Source organism: Manis javanica, chromosome 5, assembly GCF_040802235.1.
Source record: "Manis javanica isolate MJ-LG chromosome 5, MJ_LKY, whole genome shotgun sequence".
In the NCBI taxonomy this organism is placed as follows: Eukaryota; Metazoa; Chordata; class Mammalia; order Pholidota; family Manidae; genus Manis; species Manis javanica.
Genome location: NC_133160.1, coordinates 45,995,729 through 46,013,994, shown reverse-complemented (window position 1 = coordinate 46,013,994; position 18,266 = coordinate 45,995,729).

Sequence of the window (18,266 nt, the reverse complement as noted above, 5' to 3'; positions counted from 1 at the left end):
GTTTTTTATAATGAGGATGTGATATTGGACAAATTTTGTTGTCATTTAAGGAATTTTAGACATTCCCTGTTGGAGGCTAAGATAGGCAGGTCAGTGGGGCAAGGACAAGACATTGGGGTCAGGCCAAGCTGTACCACGGGGTCAGGTATGTAGAAGTTCTGTCTTCTCTGCTGTTTGTTGTTCTTCCTGATGTTTGCAAATTAAACAGCTTAAGAAAGGGTTGGAGACAACCAGTTGGTGGTTCTGACCCGATCTCAAATATTTTATTTGAATTTCTAACTTTCAATTGTTTAAACTTTAATGATATAAAATGCAGTGTGTTTCCAATATGTGTTTAATAAAAATAAGAAAGGATATCAGGTGCCTTGTCTAAAGATTTCCTAGGAACTGAGGCAGGAGGACAGAAGAAATAGCTGAGCCAGATGGGAGGGCAAATGAAGCCAGGTGTGGGGGAAAGTCAGGGCACCAGGAGAGCAGTATGAATTTATAAGGAAGAATCTTGTCATTATGAAGAAAATTCTTCCTGATTCCTCAATATAGGTATGTGTTAAGATTTTGATTTTGAAAATACTGTCAAGAAAACTCAGAAATACGGCAAGTTATGGGAGATCTAGTAACATATTCATACCTAAGAAGTAATGGTTGGTTTTAGTTACCTTAATTTTAGTACAGATGACAGAAAAGGACCTGGAACTTCAGTTGTTTTAGCAAAAGGATCTTATCCTTTAGTTTATTCACTGACTCAGCTTTGGTGAACAATGGGTTGTTGGAGGGTTGAGGTCTAATCTGATGCTCTCCGATAAAAATAAAGTGCAAACCAGACAAGTAGTTTAAAATTTCCTTGTATCACATCACAAAAAATAAAAAAGGTGAAAGTAACTTTAGTAATATATTTCATTTAACCTAATATATTAAAAGTATTTTTATTTCAACACACGTAATCAATAGTTATTCATGAGATACTTTTCATTTTTTCATAAGTTTCAAATTTCAGTGTGTATTTCACACAGCACATCTCAACTGAGATGCTAAATTTTTAATTGAAGAAAATTTATGCCTACTAAAACAATAAGGCTGTTTCACAGAAAAATGTTTTTAACATTTCTTTAGTTTTAAAACTTAATTAAAGTGAAATAAAATAAAAATTTCAGTTTCTCTGTTGCCCCAGCCACATTCCAAGGTTCTCTAGTCACACGTGGCTGTGGGCTGTTGTTCTGGACAGCATTGCTCTCACCAAAGGATGACCTTCAGATTTTCATATTGTCCAATTCTGCCACCAATTTTCCAGCAAGAACTTCTTGGGTTCGGATAGCCTTAGCCTATGTGCATCCTGGCGGTTAGGGCTGCACTCATACACTGAAGCCCTAAACCCCAGTACCTCGGACTATGACTGTATTTGTAGACAGGGCCTTTTAAATGGCGACTAAGGTAACATGAAGTCCTAGGGTGGGTCCTAGTCCAACAGGACTGGGGTCCTTACAAGAGAGGAAGCTGGGACACATGGAGAGACACGAGACATGCACGTGCCCAGAGGAAAGGCCATGCGGGAGCACACTGAGAAGGCGGCCGTCGGCGTGCTGTGGATGGGGTCTTGGAAGAAATCAAACCTGCTGACACCTCGATCTTGGACTTCTGACCCCCAAAAGTATGAGAAAATGTATTTTTGCTGTTTAAGCCCTCCAGTCTGGTATTTTGTTATGGCAGGCTGAGCAAACTAGGACACTGGGCAGCACATAGAGGCGTAAAAAATATCAGATAAACTCTTCACCGTTTCAGATGTGTTCCTCTTTATTTTGTCAACAACTTCATATTTGAATATTCCACAGATCCTCATGGCTTGGGTCTCTGAAAACCAAGTTAAGAAAAACAAATGCCCACAGGGTGTGTGTTTTATAAACTAGTCTTGTGTGCAAGTTCTTTAGTGATTCATCGGACAGGGTGTTGTGTGTGTTTTCCACTTTGACGGTGGGAAATGAGTGAGTCACATCAACAAACCACAAATACACGGCTTTGAGGTTCAAAATGAAGTGTCTGTGCCCATCGAGCTGAGACTCTTGCCTTTGTCCATCACAGACGTTGAGCCTCTTCATGATCACCTAAGGTCATTAATAGCATTTGTGTCTATGCTAATACAATCAGAAAATTATGCAGACTATTTCCTCTCAGAGAGAACAGAGTGATCAGCCATTAGTGATTCACACTGATGAGCCTCCACTAATTGCACAGAATGTAATTAGTGATTATATAATATTTGAGCTCTTGCAACTGTCATTAATGTCCACAATTCACCAGAGATGGGCCCTGCTGAATGGCGTGTGATTGCCACATGCTAAATCTAGTTAATCCAAGGTGTGTTAATCAGCACAGGATGCACTTCAGGCAGTGGTTAAAAGCTCTGGTGATCTCAGAAAAAACCCTGCCATCCACCAAAGTCTGAATTGCTTACAGTAGGGATCCCTGTAAAAAGAGAAATTTAATAATTAAACCGTCTGGAAAACTCAAGGGCAGAGTTATTGATTGGTATTTAGATTTTTCTTTAACAGATATGGTGACCAAAATATTGTATTAATGCTGACATTTATTTATGATACATTTGACTATTGAATCATGGTTTATTGCATGCTAAAGTTAATCCTGGGTTTGTCATGTGGCCAAGGAGAACTGGATTAAGAAACTGTTCTTTTTAGGAAGAACGATGACTATAATTGCCCAGAGCCTTCTTAGAGCATAATTTTGGAGGTTTATTTTATGGAATAAAGTTTTAGAAGCAATAACATAGTGGTATTGTGGTTCCTGTAATAAAGAAAACTTGGGTTCTAACATGGATTTGCATGATAATACATTTCATTGTGTTCTGAATCAGGTTAGATTTTGAAGATATTTGTAGCAGATGCTGTGGAAGCTCTATCTGGTGGTCCTTTGCTCATCACATTTCCCTGCGGCTGCTGTGGACAGCTCCTGTATAGGCTGTAAACTCCCCATCGCAAGCATCTTTATCTCTGTGCTTTTCTTTCAGGGGGTTTCTTCAGCACACCCCAAATTGATCAAAACCCACTTGAAAAGCAACCTGTGTCAAGGATTCAACAACTCTGAGGTGAGTCTCAACCAAAGAGGACTGATGGGGAGTTGGTGGATAAGCACCCCAGCTTGTCCCTCCTCTTGTGTGGCAGTTCTGAGGGTGTGTTCCACATGGTTTTTTGGAGAGTCCTCAGAGCCACTGAGCACTATTTGTCAATAGTAGCAGTCTTCTCATTAATGCTGTCTCATTGGCTTTTTTCCCTCCCGGATACCTTCACTTGTGTTTTCTGGGCTCATCTTCTGTAATGCTTAATTTTATAAGTCAATTTGGCCATGGAGTGCCTGGATTAAACTTTATTTCTGGGTGTGTTTATGCGGTGTTTCCTGATAAGACCAGCATTTGAATCAGAGGACTCAATGAAGTAGATTGTCTTCCCCACAATGGGTGGTATCATCCAATCCACTGACAGCCTGAACAAAACAAAAGACAGAGGAAGAAGGAATTTCCTCTTTTTTTCCTGCCTCACTGTTGATCTGGTACAACTCATCTAATCTCCTGCCCTTGGACTCAGACTGTGTTACACCACTGGCCTTCCTGGTCTGCAGCTTGCAGACAATAGATCATGGGACTTCTTAGCCTCCATCATCATGTGAGCCAGTTGAGTCAAGATATACATACTGGTTCTGTTTCTCAGGAAAGCCTTGACTAATACACCTCCCCAGTAAACTACCTGCACCCAAACCCTTGCCCAGGGCCTGCTTTTGGAGGCACCCAACTGAAAACTCCTTCCCTTCTTTCCTTCCATCCAATCTCAATGCTTCATCACCCCAAGAGAATGTGACTTATTGCGATCACTTCCATAGCCTCTTTATGTGTGTGGCAAGCCCTGAGTTTTTCTCTCCTGGTATGTAGTTTTTACTGGTTAATTTACGTGAATTAAAATTTTTTATACCAACTGTAACATGTGCTTTAAGTGACAGTACATATAAATGATTATTTCCAATGTGGAATTTGTATAGGTTTACAAATTTCCAAGGCCTGAGTCATTTAATATAGTTCTCTTTTTCATAAATAATACAGCTGCTGTAGACCCTAAGGAAAAGAGCAACTTACGACTATGTGAATTCCTCCCATTGCTGCATTTTATACAAATAATAAATGCACTGACATCTTTGCTTCATAAGGTGCTTTCTAGTGGTTGTTTCACCAGCTCCAAGTCCATCAAAGATTGTTTGAGAAAAGTTCTACTAATAATAATAATGACAGGAACTTATATCACCACTTACTCTGTGCCACACACAGTACTAACTTTTCACTGTAAGAACTATTGTCATCCACAGGTATTGTTGAGTAAATGTGGCTTAAAAAAGTTAAATGATGTCTTGCCTAAGTTCACAAGACCTATAAGGGTGGAGACAAGAGTCAGCCTGGACACTCTTTGCTTTAAAGACTATTGTCTTGTTTTGAGGCTGAAAAATCAAAGAGATTGCGAAGCTTCCCTTGTATCTCCTTCTGATTACCAGTCGTTGGCCTGCACCAATTCGAGGGCTAGGGCTCTGCGGCAGACAAGGCCATGCCTGCCCAGGCATTCTCATGCACTCTAGTTCCCCCAAACCACTGTCTACTTCTTTTTTGTCTCTTAGGGCTCTTCTACCCTGATAGCCAGTGGAGGTGCTGGAATTATGTCACAGGGGAGCAGCATGCTTGTCTGGTCAGCACATGCTGAGGAGGGACCTGTAGTATCCCGGATATCCCTTGGTAGACTGCTTGGTACTGCACCTGGTGTGGCCCCCTTCCTTGTCCTTCCCCACTCTCTTGCTAGGTTTTCCTGGGCTCAGGTTCCAGTAAGCCATGTTTGCAGGAATGTGGTCTGAGGGGCTGTTTCTGGAGCACCCTGCCTAAGACAAAACCTGTGAATGAGCCTATCAATTCTTGGAGCCAAAGCTTGTCTTGAAAGGCCAGGCTGCAAGACAAACTTGAATTGGGACATATGAACAAGGTTTTTCATTATTTGAAATAGAATTTGATTGGAATACAGTTGGAAACAACTTGAATGTCTATATAGTCGATGAATTAAATAAATTATATCACATAGCGTTTATACAATGGAATGATATGCAGTCATAAAAAAGAGTGAAGAGACTTTATTTTAAATAAGCAGGAGTAAATTTAACCTATTGGGTAGAAATTTAAAAAGAAAGAAAGAAAGAAAAAGCACTAAATATAAAATATAAAATAAAAAGGTAGACTAACTTCTGACACATTAGTAATTTTAGTAAGTATGTGTGGCTTAAAAACGGACTGCTATACTGGATTTAAAAACTGAATGATATATACAAGAGATACTCTAAATCTGGAAAGGGAAAGAAATTTTGAAAATAATAAGATGTAAAAAACATTACCAGAAAAAAATGAAAAAAAGACAGTTTGGTGTAGCAATATTAATACTCAACCAAATGAAATTTAAGTCAAAATATTATTAAAAACATATAATATAACTGCAGAGAAATAGTAAGACAAAAGCATCTAATCATCCTGACTATATATGACCCTTATGTATCAAACAACAACTGATAGAAAGCAGGGAAAATTAGATAAAACAGGAGTTGTTTTTGAGGTTTTAATACAGCACTTTCAGGACTATTAGACCAAGGAGATTAAAAATAAGCAGAGATATAAAAGTTGGAATAGTATAGTAGAGCTTGAGCTCAGTACAGTATATCTTTGCTCATAGTCATATCTAGAGCTTCAAATTGAGAGAGAGAGACACTGGTTTTTTTAAATTAAAGTATCATTGAAATACAATCTTATGCTGGTTCCAAATACACAACATGGTGGTTCAACATTCACCCATATTATCAAGTCCATCAACATAATAAGAGTTACAGAATCATTAACTGTATTCTCTGTGCTGTACTACTGTCCCTGTGACCAACCTTTATTGTGATTGTGAATTATAGTGCCCCTAAACACCCTTCTCCCTCCTCCCACCCTCCTTAACTCCTCCCATTTGGTAACCACTAGTCCCTTCTCAGTGTCTATGAGCATACTGTTATTTTGTCCCTTCTGTTTTGCTTTGTTTTCAATACTTCACAAATAAGTGGAATCTTTGGGATTTGTCTTTTTTCATCTGGCTTATTTCACTGAGCATAATACCTTCTAGATCCATTCATGTTGTTGCAAATGGGAGGATTTCTTTTCTTTTTACAGCTGAATAATATTCCACTGTGTATATGTACCACATCTTCTTTATCCATTCATCTGTTGATGGACACTTAGGTTGCTTCCATAGAAAGACTGATTTTTCAAAAGAAGAAAGGAATGAAGAGCAGAAATTCATGAAATAGAGAAAAAAATAAATAAAAGTTCTGAAACCAAAAATGGGTTCTTTGAAAAGATGGATAAGATATGTTGACCTCTGACCTCTGCAAATAAAGAATAACAAAATGTAAACAACTACAGACACACCAGAAATTTAAATAGTTAAAGAATATCATTATATATGTATGCTAATGAACTGAGATTCCACATCAAGTGGTTAAATTTCTAGAAAAAAATATAACATCCCAAAATTGGTGTAAAAAGAAACAGATAACAGGCACATGAAAAGATGCTCCCCATCACTAATCATAGAAATGTAAATCAAAACCATAATGAGATATTACCCCAGACCAGTTAGAATGGCCACCATCCAAAAGACAAGAAGTAACAACTGCTGGCAAGGATGTGGAGAAAAGGGAACCCACCTACACTGTTGGTGGGAATGTAAACTGGTACACCCACTGTGGAAAGCAGTATGGAGGTCCCTCAAAAAACTAAAAATAGAAGTAACATTTTATCCAGTAATTCCACTTCTAGGAATTTACCCAAAGAGAAAAAATCCCTGGTTCAAAAAGATATATGCACCCCTATGCTTATTGCTGCATTATTTAAAATAGCCATGATATGGAAGTAACCTAAGTGTCCATCGATAGATGAATGGATAAAGAATAGGTGACCCATACACACAATGGAATATATTATTGAGTCATAAAAAATCCTGCCATTTCAACAATATGAATGGATCTAAAGGGTATTATGCTCAGTGAAATAAGCCAGGCAGAGAAAGACAAATACCATATGATTTCACTTATTTGTAAAATATAAATACAAAGCAAAACAAAATGAACAAAATAGCAATAGACTCAGAGACACTGAGAAGTGGCTGGTGGTTACCATGGGGGAGGGGTTGGGTTGGGTTGGTGGGGAGGATGAAGGAGCTAAAGGGGCACAAAAATTTTCAATCACAATGTAGGTTGGTCATGGGGATGGTAGTACAGCATGGAGAATATAACAAATAAATCTGTAACATCTTCCTATGTTGACAGTTAGTAGCTGTACTAGTGGGGGGCAGGATTTAATAATATGGGTAACTTTTGAACCAATATGTTGCACATTTGAAATTAACATAAGATTGTATATCAACTATATGTCAATAAAAAAATAGAAAACTTGAAAACTAATAAATATTAAATAAATTGTAATCACGGTTAAAGACCTCTTTTTTCCCCAAACATCACAAGTGTTAAGGTAAATTCTTTTAAAAAATTTCAAGGAGCAGCTCTTCTCGTCTTAAACAAGGTGTTCCAGAAAATAGTGGCAAAAAACTACAGGCTGCCTGATCCATTTTATGGCATCATTTTAGTTCTAAGATTTGAAAAGAACAATACAAAGGAAGAAGATCATAGTTCCATTTCATTTATGAACATAAATACAGAAATCTCAAATAAAATATCAATTAACTGAATCCTATAGTGTATAAAAATATTTCAGTATCAAGTAGGATTTATCTCAGGAAAGTAAGGATGGTACATTTACCATAAAAATTAAGTTAAGGAGAAAATAATGTGGTTTTTTAAATTAATGTAACACATATTTATGATGAATTTAGCAGACCAAGAACAGAAGGGAACTTCTTTTAACTGATAAAAGATTTATAACAAAAGTTGCAGCAGTTGTTATACTTAATGAAGACTTTAAATTCATTCCCTTTAATATAAAAACATTATTTGTGTAAAATAAGGTCATTAGACTGGAGATACAATTAATAAATGATAAAACAGAAGGAGGTACAATTAATATATGATAAAAACAGAGGGATTACTTGACCACATGCCTAGATAAATGCTACATGCTCACATTTTCATCCCTGTTTTGGAACTTTTCAGAAAACTAAAGGTCAAATGCTCTCCATCCAGATGGAAGACTGGAAAACTCCACTCTGGGAAATATGAACAGTCCAAAAGGAAATATCCAAAGATATGGATAGTGAAGATTTGTTAACAAAGAGCCCACTCAGATTGCCTAGAAGTGAGGCTGAAAGTCAATAAATCCCATATAAAAGCACTAAGGCACAGTGAAAAGGTCTAAACATGTGAATTTGGTATCCCAGATGAGTGGGGGAGAGAAGAGGCAGAGGCAATATTTGATGAGACTGTGGCTGAGACTATTCCAAAGCTGATAAGTGATATGAAGTCACAGATTTAAGAAGCACTTTGACTTCAGAAAAGATAAATACAAAGAAACCAGACCTACAGGTATCATGTTAAAACTAAAGACCAAGGGAAAATTTTAAAGGTATCTGGGGAATAGGGTCATGGTGATGGTTGAAGACACATTAACAATGTTAGTCCACAGTTTCTGTTAGAGAATTAACTGTAAATTTAATTGTTTCTTTGGAGGTTAAGCACTGAACAACTGAAAGAAACAAGTGAAGGAAAATAATTGTCAATCAAGAATTTATACTCAGTGAAAATAACCCTAAAGAGAATGTGAAAAAATGCTTTCAGGGAAGCAAAAATTGAGAGAGTATTTGCTGTCAGAAGAATCATACTTAAGTTAAAAAAAAAACAACAAAGAAGGCAGAAGAAAATTATCCCAAAGAAAAGCACAGAACTGTGGAAAGAGATTAACATTAGAAATGGTAAATGTGTGTGTAAATATAAATTAGTGTTTCTTAGCTAAAGACAATTTTGTCTTCTGAAGGGACATTTGACACTGTATGGAAATATTTTTGGTTTTCATAGCTGGGGGGAGTGCTACTGGCATCTTGTGGGCAGACACCAAGGATGTTGCTAAACATTGTATAATGCATATGCTACCCCCTACCTCACATAATCAATAATTATCAGTCCCAAATATTAACTTTGAGTGCCAAGGTTGAGAAACCCTGATTTAAATAAATACTGATTGTATTAATAACAAAATATTGTCTTCCAGGATTAAAATAATTAAAATAAAAGTCACTAATAGCACAAAAAGTGGAGCTGAAGTGTTCTAAAATTCTTCAATTGTCTAAGAAATGGTAACAGCACACATGCACAAATTTATAATAGACCATAATAAATCAAAGGGCATGTTATAATCTCTAGGGCAACCACTAAAAAAATAATAAAAGAATCCATAATGAGCTAACAGAGGACAAAAATGGAATGACAAAGATACCTATTAATCCCAAAAAGGGCACAAAAGGAGAGAAAAAAAAACAAAGAATAGATAGGACAAATATAATATAACTAGTAAATTGGTGGATTTAAATCCAAATATATTAGTGTATATATTAAACAGACTAAATGTCTTAATTAAAAATCAAGTTTGTCATCTTGCATTAAAAATTAATTATATGCTGCTTAAATGTGACGTAGTTTTATTGCTGGGACACTGAAAGTTTTTAAAATGAAAGTCTAGGAAAATGTACCATGTATACATTAACAGAAAGAAGGCTCATGTAACTAAAGTCAGACAAAAATAGACTTGAAGAATGAAGAAGTGATAGAGATAAAGGGGAGCATTTCATAATGATTAAATGTTCACTCCAACATGAAGACATGACAATATTAAATTCATTAATAACACATCTTCAAAATATATAAAAATAGAAAAAAACCAAAATATATAAAGCAATAGAATGAAAAGGAGAAATATATGAAATTTTAATCATAGTTATAAATTTAAAAAGAACTTCTCTCAGTAACTGATAGAATACACAGAAATACCAGTAAAATTAGATTTGGACAACATGGTTAAACAATTTGATGTAAATAATATAGTAGAATACTCCAAATAACAAAAAAAAGATTGATATTGATTTTATAAGTCTATTCATATGGAACATTTACCACAGGTGACCATATGCTAGGCCATAAATCAAATTTTACTTCAAAATATTAAAAACACAGGGAGCATGTTCTCTAACTTTAGTGAAGTTAAGCTAGAAATCAATAACTAAAGATATTGGAAATTAAGTCATATTCTACTAGGTAACCCATGGTTTGAAGAGAAATTACAAAGGATGATGGAAACTATTATGAACTGACTAAAAATGAAAACATGATACAAAAATTTGTGGGATGTAGCTAAAATTGTTTTTAGAGGGAAATTTTTAGCTCTAGAAATATATATTATAAAAGAAGATAATTCCTGATCTAAATATCTCTTTCATGAAGTTAGGAAAAAACACTATATTAAACCAAAAGGGCATAAAAGGAAGGAAATAAGGAAGATAACATAAGAAATTTGTCAAATAGAAAACAGGCACATGATGGAGAAAATCAACACAGTAAAAAGTTAGTGCTGTGAAAAATTAATACAATTATTAAACCTTTAGCAAGACTTATCAAGAGGAAGAAAGCTACAAAATATCATTTATCAACAATGAAAAAGAGGACATCACTACAGATCTTTTATACACTAGGAAGGTCATAAAAGGATATATTCAACAACTCATGCCAATACGTTTGAAATTTAGATTGAATTGTACATATTCCTTGGAAAACACAACTTGCTAAAATGGACACATGCACATGAAGAAATAGAAAATCTGAGTAGTTCTTCTACATCCATTAAAGAAATTACATTTATAATTAACAAACCTCCAATAAATAAAATTCCAAGACAGATGGCTTTACTGTTGAAATCTTCCAAACCCTTAAGGATGATATACTCTTTCAGAGAGGAAAAGAGGGGGAAATAGTTCTCATCTTGTTTTATGAGGCCAGAATAGCCTTGATACAAAAACCTCACAAAGACATTATAGGAAAGGACAGTTACCAGGGCAATAACTCTCAAGGATATCGATGAAAAAATCTCAAATATTTAGCAAATCAAATTCAGTAATACATACAAAAAAGATAATCATGATTAAATTGTGTTGATTCCAGAAGTTCAAGATTAGTTTAGTGTTTGAAAATCAATTGATATCATTCCTCACATTAACAGAAAAAAATCAATGATATTTCAATTAAAGCAAAAAAAAAATGCAGCGTTGAGTTATATTCATAATTTTAAAAAGTCACAGCATTCTAGGAATACTAGAGAACTTACCTAAAATGATAATTTGAGTCTTCAAAATCTCAACAGAAAACATCAGATCATTAAATTATTAATAATTGTTATTAATTAAAAGCTTCCCCTCTGTGATTGGGAATAAAAGAAGGATGCCTGTTATCCCACATTTACTCAATGTTGTACTGATATTTCTAGTCAGTGCAAACTGGGAAGAAAAATAAAGAAACTTATGAGGGTTGGAAAGGAAGAGAAGAAGAAAGAAAAAAAAAGTAAGAACTAAAATTAGATGATCTGTTTGGTACATAGAAAAGATAAAACCATCTACAGATAAACAATTGAGATTAATACATGGGTTTAGCAAGTCTGCTGAATACAATGAAAACATGCCCAAATCTGTTTAGCTTCTATACATTAGCAACAGTTAAAACATGAAACTTCAGAAAACAAGAATTTTCCAATAGCATTAAAAATGAAGTATTTAGGAATAAATATTGATGTGCAAAAGATCTACACAGAGAACTACACAGACATCTACACAGAGATCTACAAAGATACTGAGTGATGTTAATGGGTTGGAAGACAGCATAATAAAGATGTTAATTTTACCTGTAGGTTCAATGAAATCCCAGCAAAAATTAGCAGATTTTTTTCTTTGGTGGAAATTAAAAGTTAATTCTAAAATTGATATATAAATGAAAAGGGCCAAGAATAGCCAAGACAATCTTCAGGAAAAAGGAAGTTGGTGGATTTAATTACTGGTGCTTTATAATAAGACAATATGGAATGGATGCAAGATAGACAAATAGATCAATGGAACCAATAGTCCAGAAGTGGACTCATACATATTTAGTCTTTTGGTTTTATTGCAAAAGTGCCAGTAGGGCGCAATAAGGAAAGGATGATCTTGCCGATAATGATTGATTCTGGGTTAATTAACTAGGAGAAAAGAATCTTTGACTCTTACCTGCACTCTGTACAAAAATCAGTTCCACATGGATTGGACATCTAAATACAAAAAGTAAAACAAACGTAGTCGGTAGCATAGGGGCATATATCTTCATGACCTTGGAAGGCTAACATTTCTTAACTGGACTCAATAATCACTAACTATAAAAGAATTAAAAGTCAAGCCACAGAGTAAGAGAAGATATTTGTAATATTATATGTGTATCAGAAAAAAGATTGATACATTGAACATGTAAAATACTTCTTTATACCAGTTAGTAAAAGATGGATCACATAATTTGAAAAGTGGGTAAAAGGCATTTAAAGACATGAAGAGCTGCTCGACTTCAATATGAAGGGTCAATGGGAATGTGGGGTAACTGAACCTCTCATATACTGATAATGGGAGTATAAAATGGTACAGCTTCTTTGAAAACCAGCGTTAATATCTACTATGGTAGAGCACATACACACCCTATGACTCAAGAGTTCCACTCCTATATATATGAGAGAAAGGTGTGCCCATGTGCTCAGGAGGCTTGTATGAGGATGTTTGTAGCAGCATTATTCAAATCTAAACTGAAAGTGATCCAAAAGTCTATCAACAAAAGAATGAATAAACAGCAACACTACCCAGCAATAAAAATGAAGAAACTATGAAACTATTCTACACGCACACACAAATGTTGAACAAAAGAAGCCAGACATGAAAGAATGTCAACTATATGATTCCATTTATATCAAGATCAAAACCTGGCAAAACTGCTCTGTGGTGATAAAGGGCACAAGAGTGATTACTTTTGTAGGGGAAAATGTATAGGGGGAGGTATGAGGGAAATTTTCTTGTTTTGATAATTTACTATTTCTTCACTTGGGTGGTAGTTTGGCAAATGTATTGAATTTTTAAAAATCATTGAACTATATACATGACGTACATTTTTCTATATGATCTATTTCTAATAAAAAGATACTTCGAACAATTTGAACATTAAAAGCATTATAGCAAAACAGACCTTTTATAAAAGTTTTGAAAAATAAATTTGTACGATAGCCTAGAAATTAGAGCAAAAAAAAGGAAAACAGTAGAAAAAAGAAAATTAGAAGAACAGTTCAGTGATTCGATATCCAAATAATGCAATTCTACAAAGGGAAGAGAAAAAAATAGTTGAAATAATTTAATTAAAAAAAACAGAACTGAATTAGTTACCAGATTAAATGTTCCCAGCCACTACAAGCCCAGTGAAATTTCATCACTGTGAACCAGAGACAAAGAGAAGCTCTGGAGGATTAAAAACAGATTTGATGCAAAGGATAGGGAATCAAAATGGCTTCAGAAGCATGACAACAAAGGAGTAATGCTTTTGAAATTTTAAAGGAAAATGATTTCTAACCTAAGTGAAACACTCAAGTAAGTATAGAGGTAGAAAAAAGACACATTCAATAAAGAAAATTTACGTTCCATCAAACCATTCTCAAAAATCTGCTGGAAGATGTGCTCCACCAAAATTAGGGAGTAAACCAAAAAAAAAAAAAGAGATGGGATATTGAAAACAGGGAGCCCATGATGAGAGAGGTAAAAAAAAGCCTCCAGAAGGATGGAGGAAAAAGGTCCCAAGATGATAGCTATGCACCAAACACGTACAGATAGATCAGAATGACTCAGGAGTCAACTTGGTACACCAAGCTTTGTGCATTTTATTGTATGGACCTCAGTACAAAAAAAATCTGGAAAGAAGAGTCAACTTGGTTACAGTAACATCAACAAGATATTCACTGCCATCGTATATATACATATTTTTATGTGAAGACCAACTATCTAAGTGGGCCTGACTCAGATTCTTTTATGCCCTTGTTCATAATGACCATGAACTGAAGACTCTCCCATTCTTCAGTCATTCCCTGACGCCTGGATTGACTGATGGCAGGATTGACTGATGGCAGGAATTCCACCTTATAGAAATCTGCTTGAACCCACTCCTGAAGGACCGAGGTAGGGCTTGGTGAGTTTTAATAGGTGTGACCCCTCTGCTCACTATTAAATTCCAGCAAGGTGTCTAGTGCTGGTCACACTGACATCCTTCCCGATGCCCTGACTGGACTGAGCTCCAAGTTTGCTGGATTTTCACTCAAGACCTTGCCTTCTGATTTCATCCAAAGGGGTTCTTGTAAACTACTGGGTTGCTGATGACAAACCGTATCCCAGAGATCCTTTTCAGCTTATTTTCTCTAAACACTATCATCTTACAGTGGTAACTCTGTCCTTTCTTTACACAGAGAAACACATTTCCTACTTAGTTAAAAAGGTAACATGGCAGGAAATACACAGGACTGAGGAATATGAAAAACCTCACCATGGCGATGGAATCAGCAAAATCCAGACTGTGTGACGCCTGTCAACCTACTTTCTTCAACAAATAAATTTCAAGGAGAGAAAAGACAGGAATGGAGAGACATAGAGTAAAATAGATCTAAAAGACTTAATTAAAAACAGTGTGTGGGCAATGCTTATTTCTTATTTTAAAGAACAAAACTAAAATATTTTTGAACAATGGAAATTTGAACACCAAATGGCTATTTGATGATATTAAGGGATAATTGATTTTTGAGTGATATGATAAATTTAAAGGTCAGATTCTCAGTTTAATTTATTTCAATTTTGCCTTCAACATATACCTCAAAAAGTATACCTCACAAAGTTTTGGATATCTCAATGGAGGAAGTGTGTCAATGGCTAAGCTAAGTCATAAAACATTTTCAATCTCCTTCAATTTTCAAAAATTTTTACTGGAATTTGGCTAGTAACCATTTTATCTTCTCTGGTATCAATTTTGCAAAATAATTGGGAAATGCTGCACTTTTATGTTTTTGAAAATGTGCTAAGAATGAAGACAAGTTCTGTGTTTAAAAGATTTTAAGATGTTAAAAAATTTGATAGTGAGGATGTAAATATGAGGATTTGGGGCAGTAAATATGTGTATGATGAAGGAAACATTTCCAAGTGTACCCTTTTCAAAGAGCTTCATTATATATGTGTTTCTTTTTTTTTAAAGCAGTTACTCTTTTGCTCTTTGTTAAAGTGAAGAGAGCTTGCTCTCCTTTTACCTCAAAAGAACAACGTGTATGTTTTTTTTAAAAAAATGTGTGAAGTCACATACTAGTGACAGCTACCTGTCATCACAGAAAAGTCCAGAAATTTGGAAACATTTTAGTTTTCCTTTTGTTTTAGATATGTTCTCACTGTGTGTGTTTGAAAGGATTTTTATGGGCATTTTTATGCTCATTACAAAATGCGGTGAAGATTTAACCATATTTTAAAATCATGTTTTTTTTTAAATGAATTTAACCTCATAAATGACATCCAGTTACACTCCACTTTGTTTTCGGCATCTTGCTGCACTATCTTGTAAGAATGATACTTTAAATGCATTTTATATGTTGTGCTTTCTCAGTCTTTAGTTTAAAAAGATCAGTATTTCAGTCGTTCCACCAAATATTTCTAGTCATTAACTATTGCAAACATAATGGTTTACTGGCTCATAAAGAATGGCCCTTAGTGTATTTCATTATTAAAATGGAATCTTGCAAACACTACAGACTGAGACATTTAGGAAATATCTGTACTTCATTCAACTCAATGGCAGAACCTCTGTAAGGTATAATTTGTTCAAATGTGTATCTTTAAATTTTTAGCATTTCTAATAGTGTTGCTAATAAAGGAAGGCATTTTAACTTGCTGTCATATTCTGTCTGTGTTTGCTGTGGCATAAAGAAAGATTTGTCCAATGGTAAGTAGCTTTTTGATTTTCTTTATTTGAAAACTTCAGTATTTTCATTAAGCTGAGTGAAACTTTGGTAGCACACTAGATTGAATATCCTACAACTTTAAAGACTGCTGAAAAACATTGCAGATACTGGCTTTTACACACGGAGTGCTTACTATATACTGGTCTCGGTTGCCAACATGGCTTTATACTATCAGCTGACATTCTCAAACCACAACATACACAATGAACAAAAGTTCATTGTTAGTGCAATGATTGTATATCCTTATTTCCAGGAGTCTTCTTTATTATTTCAGTGTTTTTTTGGCTGTCATGATAATGGGATCATTGCAGTTTTTACTTTGTAATGAGGCTAATAGGGATAACGGAAATGAGTGTCAGCTCTGTCACATTGTTGGTTCCTTTGTACTTGTGGTATTAGGATTATCTCCGATCTGTGGTTTCTTAGTGAGACTATTTAAAGCCACTTTCCCGAATTGAGAGAGTTAATTTGGTTATAGGTAGATTATATAATATATGCATTCATTTAATGGAGCTCACTTAAATGTCCTTATTACAGTGGCTGGAAAGCCACTGAATGAGGGTGCCAGTCTCAGCTCTTTGGAGCAGTAGGATTTCCATATTGCCTCAGGGTACCTCAGACTCAGATAATGCAAGACCATGACACACAGACAAGGAGGGTACTGTCAATCCCTACAATATATTCCAGTAAAGCTTAATCATTTTGCCATTTTATAATATATAAACACTTACAAATAGAGGTCATAAGTTTTTTTTCTTCACCCAGTAGATTTTCATTCATTCCCTACTTTGGAGACTCTGGCTTAAAGGATGTGTGTGTGTGTGTGTGTGTGTGTGTGTGTGTGTGTGTGTGTGTTTAGCAAGAGAAATGAATCAAAATTCAAAATTGATAGACTATTTTCTAGTGCCAAGAACTGTGCTATGTGACAATATAATAATGTGTGATATGTAATAATGTCCCAGCAGGTCACACCAATCGAGGGTCACGGTGCCACCAGGCTGAGCCCTTCATGAATATACTCCACAGCAGTCCTCTGAGTTTCCTATCATTACCCATTGTCCAGGTGAGAGTTCGGGCGTTTCCTTGGTGCATCTGGAGACCTGCTGTGAGGGCAGGGATGACTTTCAGCCTCTTAGCACCTGCAGACACACAAACCCGCCATTGCTCCTTCAGAACCTGGCCCCAACATCTTTGCTTTTGACCCTTCTGATTTTTGACAATTAAAATTATTTTGAATTTAAACGACTACATTTTTTATAAATGGGCATCCATGCATTATATAAAATATCTCACTTTTCACCTGCATTCAAGTTGGTCCGCTCAAGGGACAGGGACCCAGCGGTCTTCAGCATAGATATATGATTAGTGTCCAGCAATCATGCATCTCTTTGTGGAATGAATGAATTAATTGCAAATTTTACTTTGTTTAATGTATCAATCAATCAATTACAAGGGCAGTAACACAGAAGTCTGTCCAGAATATAGGTAACTTTCATATTTTACTGTGTCTCTTTGGAAAACTTTTAAAACTTTCCCTCATTAAAAAAATTTATATGACCTTGAAAATGGCAGTGTCCTTCTTCACATTTGAATAATTTTACTAAGGTTGTCTTGATGAAGACCTTCGTTCAAAACCTGGCAGTTTTCGAATAGGTGAACACAGTGTCAGCTGAAGTATCAGCCTTTGCACCCTGGATAAATTAGAGCTCAGCTTCAGGTTATGTACTAATTGTATAGAGCAAACAGTTGGTTAACTATTGAGAATCCTGAACATTTTTCCAACGGTACTCATTTAGGACTGTAAGTGGACTTTTGAGTGTATTTCTGAAAGCATTTGCAAAAAACATCCTCAATCTTTTCTAAACTGGGCCTCAGTTTATTTGTCTTTCCTCACTCTGAAACAGCATTGTTGGCTCATTCCTCAAGTTTTTCTACCTGTTGGCCTAGAGACCGTTAATCTCAGCAACATTGCATCATTTCCTGCCAAACAGAGATGGCTCAACTGACTGATATTTAATAAGCTTTTTGGATAGCAAAAGTTTTTAAGGGGTCCTTTCAATGTGACCTATGACCTAGAGATCACTTGGTGGCACATACGCCCTCTTGTTTACTCAGGTCTCTTTGTTCTCTGGAGAATGTCCTGGGTCAAGTCATCCCACAGGATCAGAGAGGG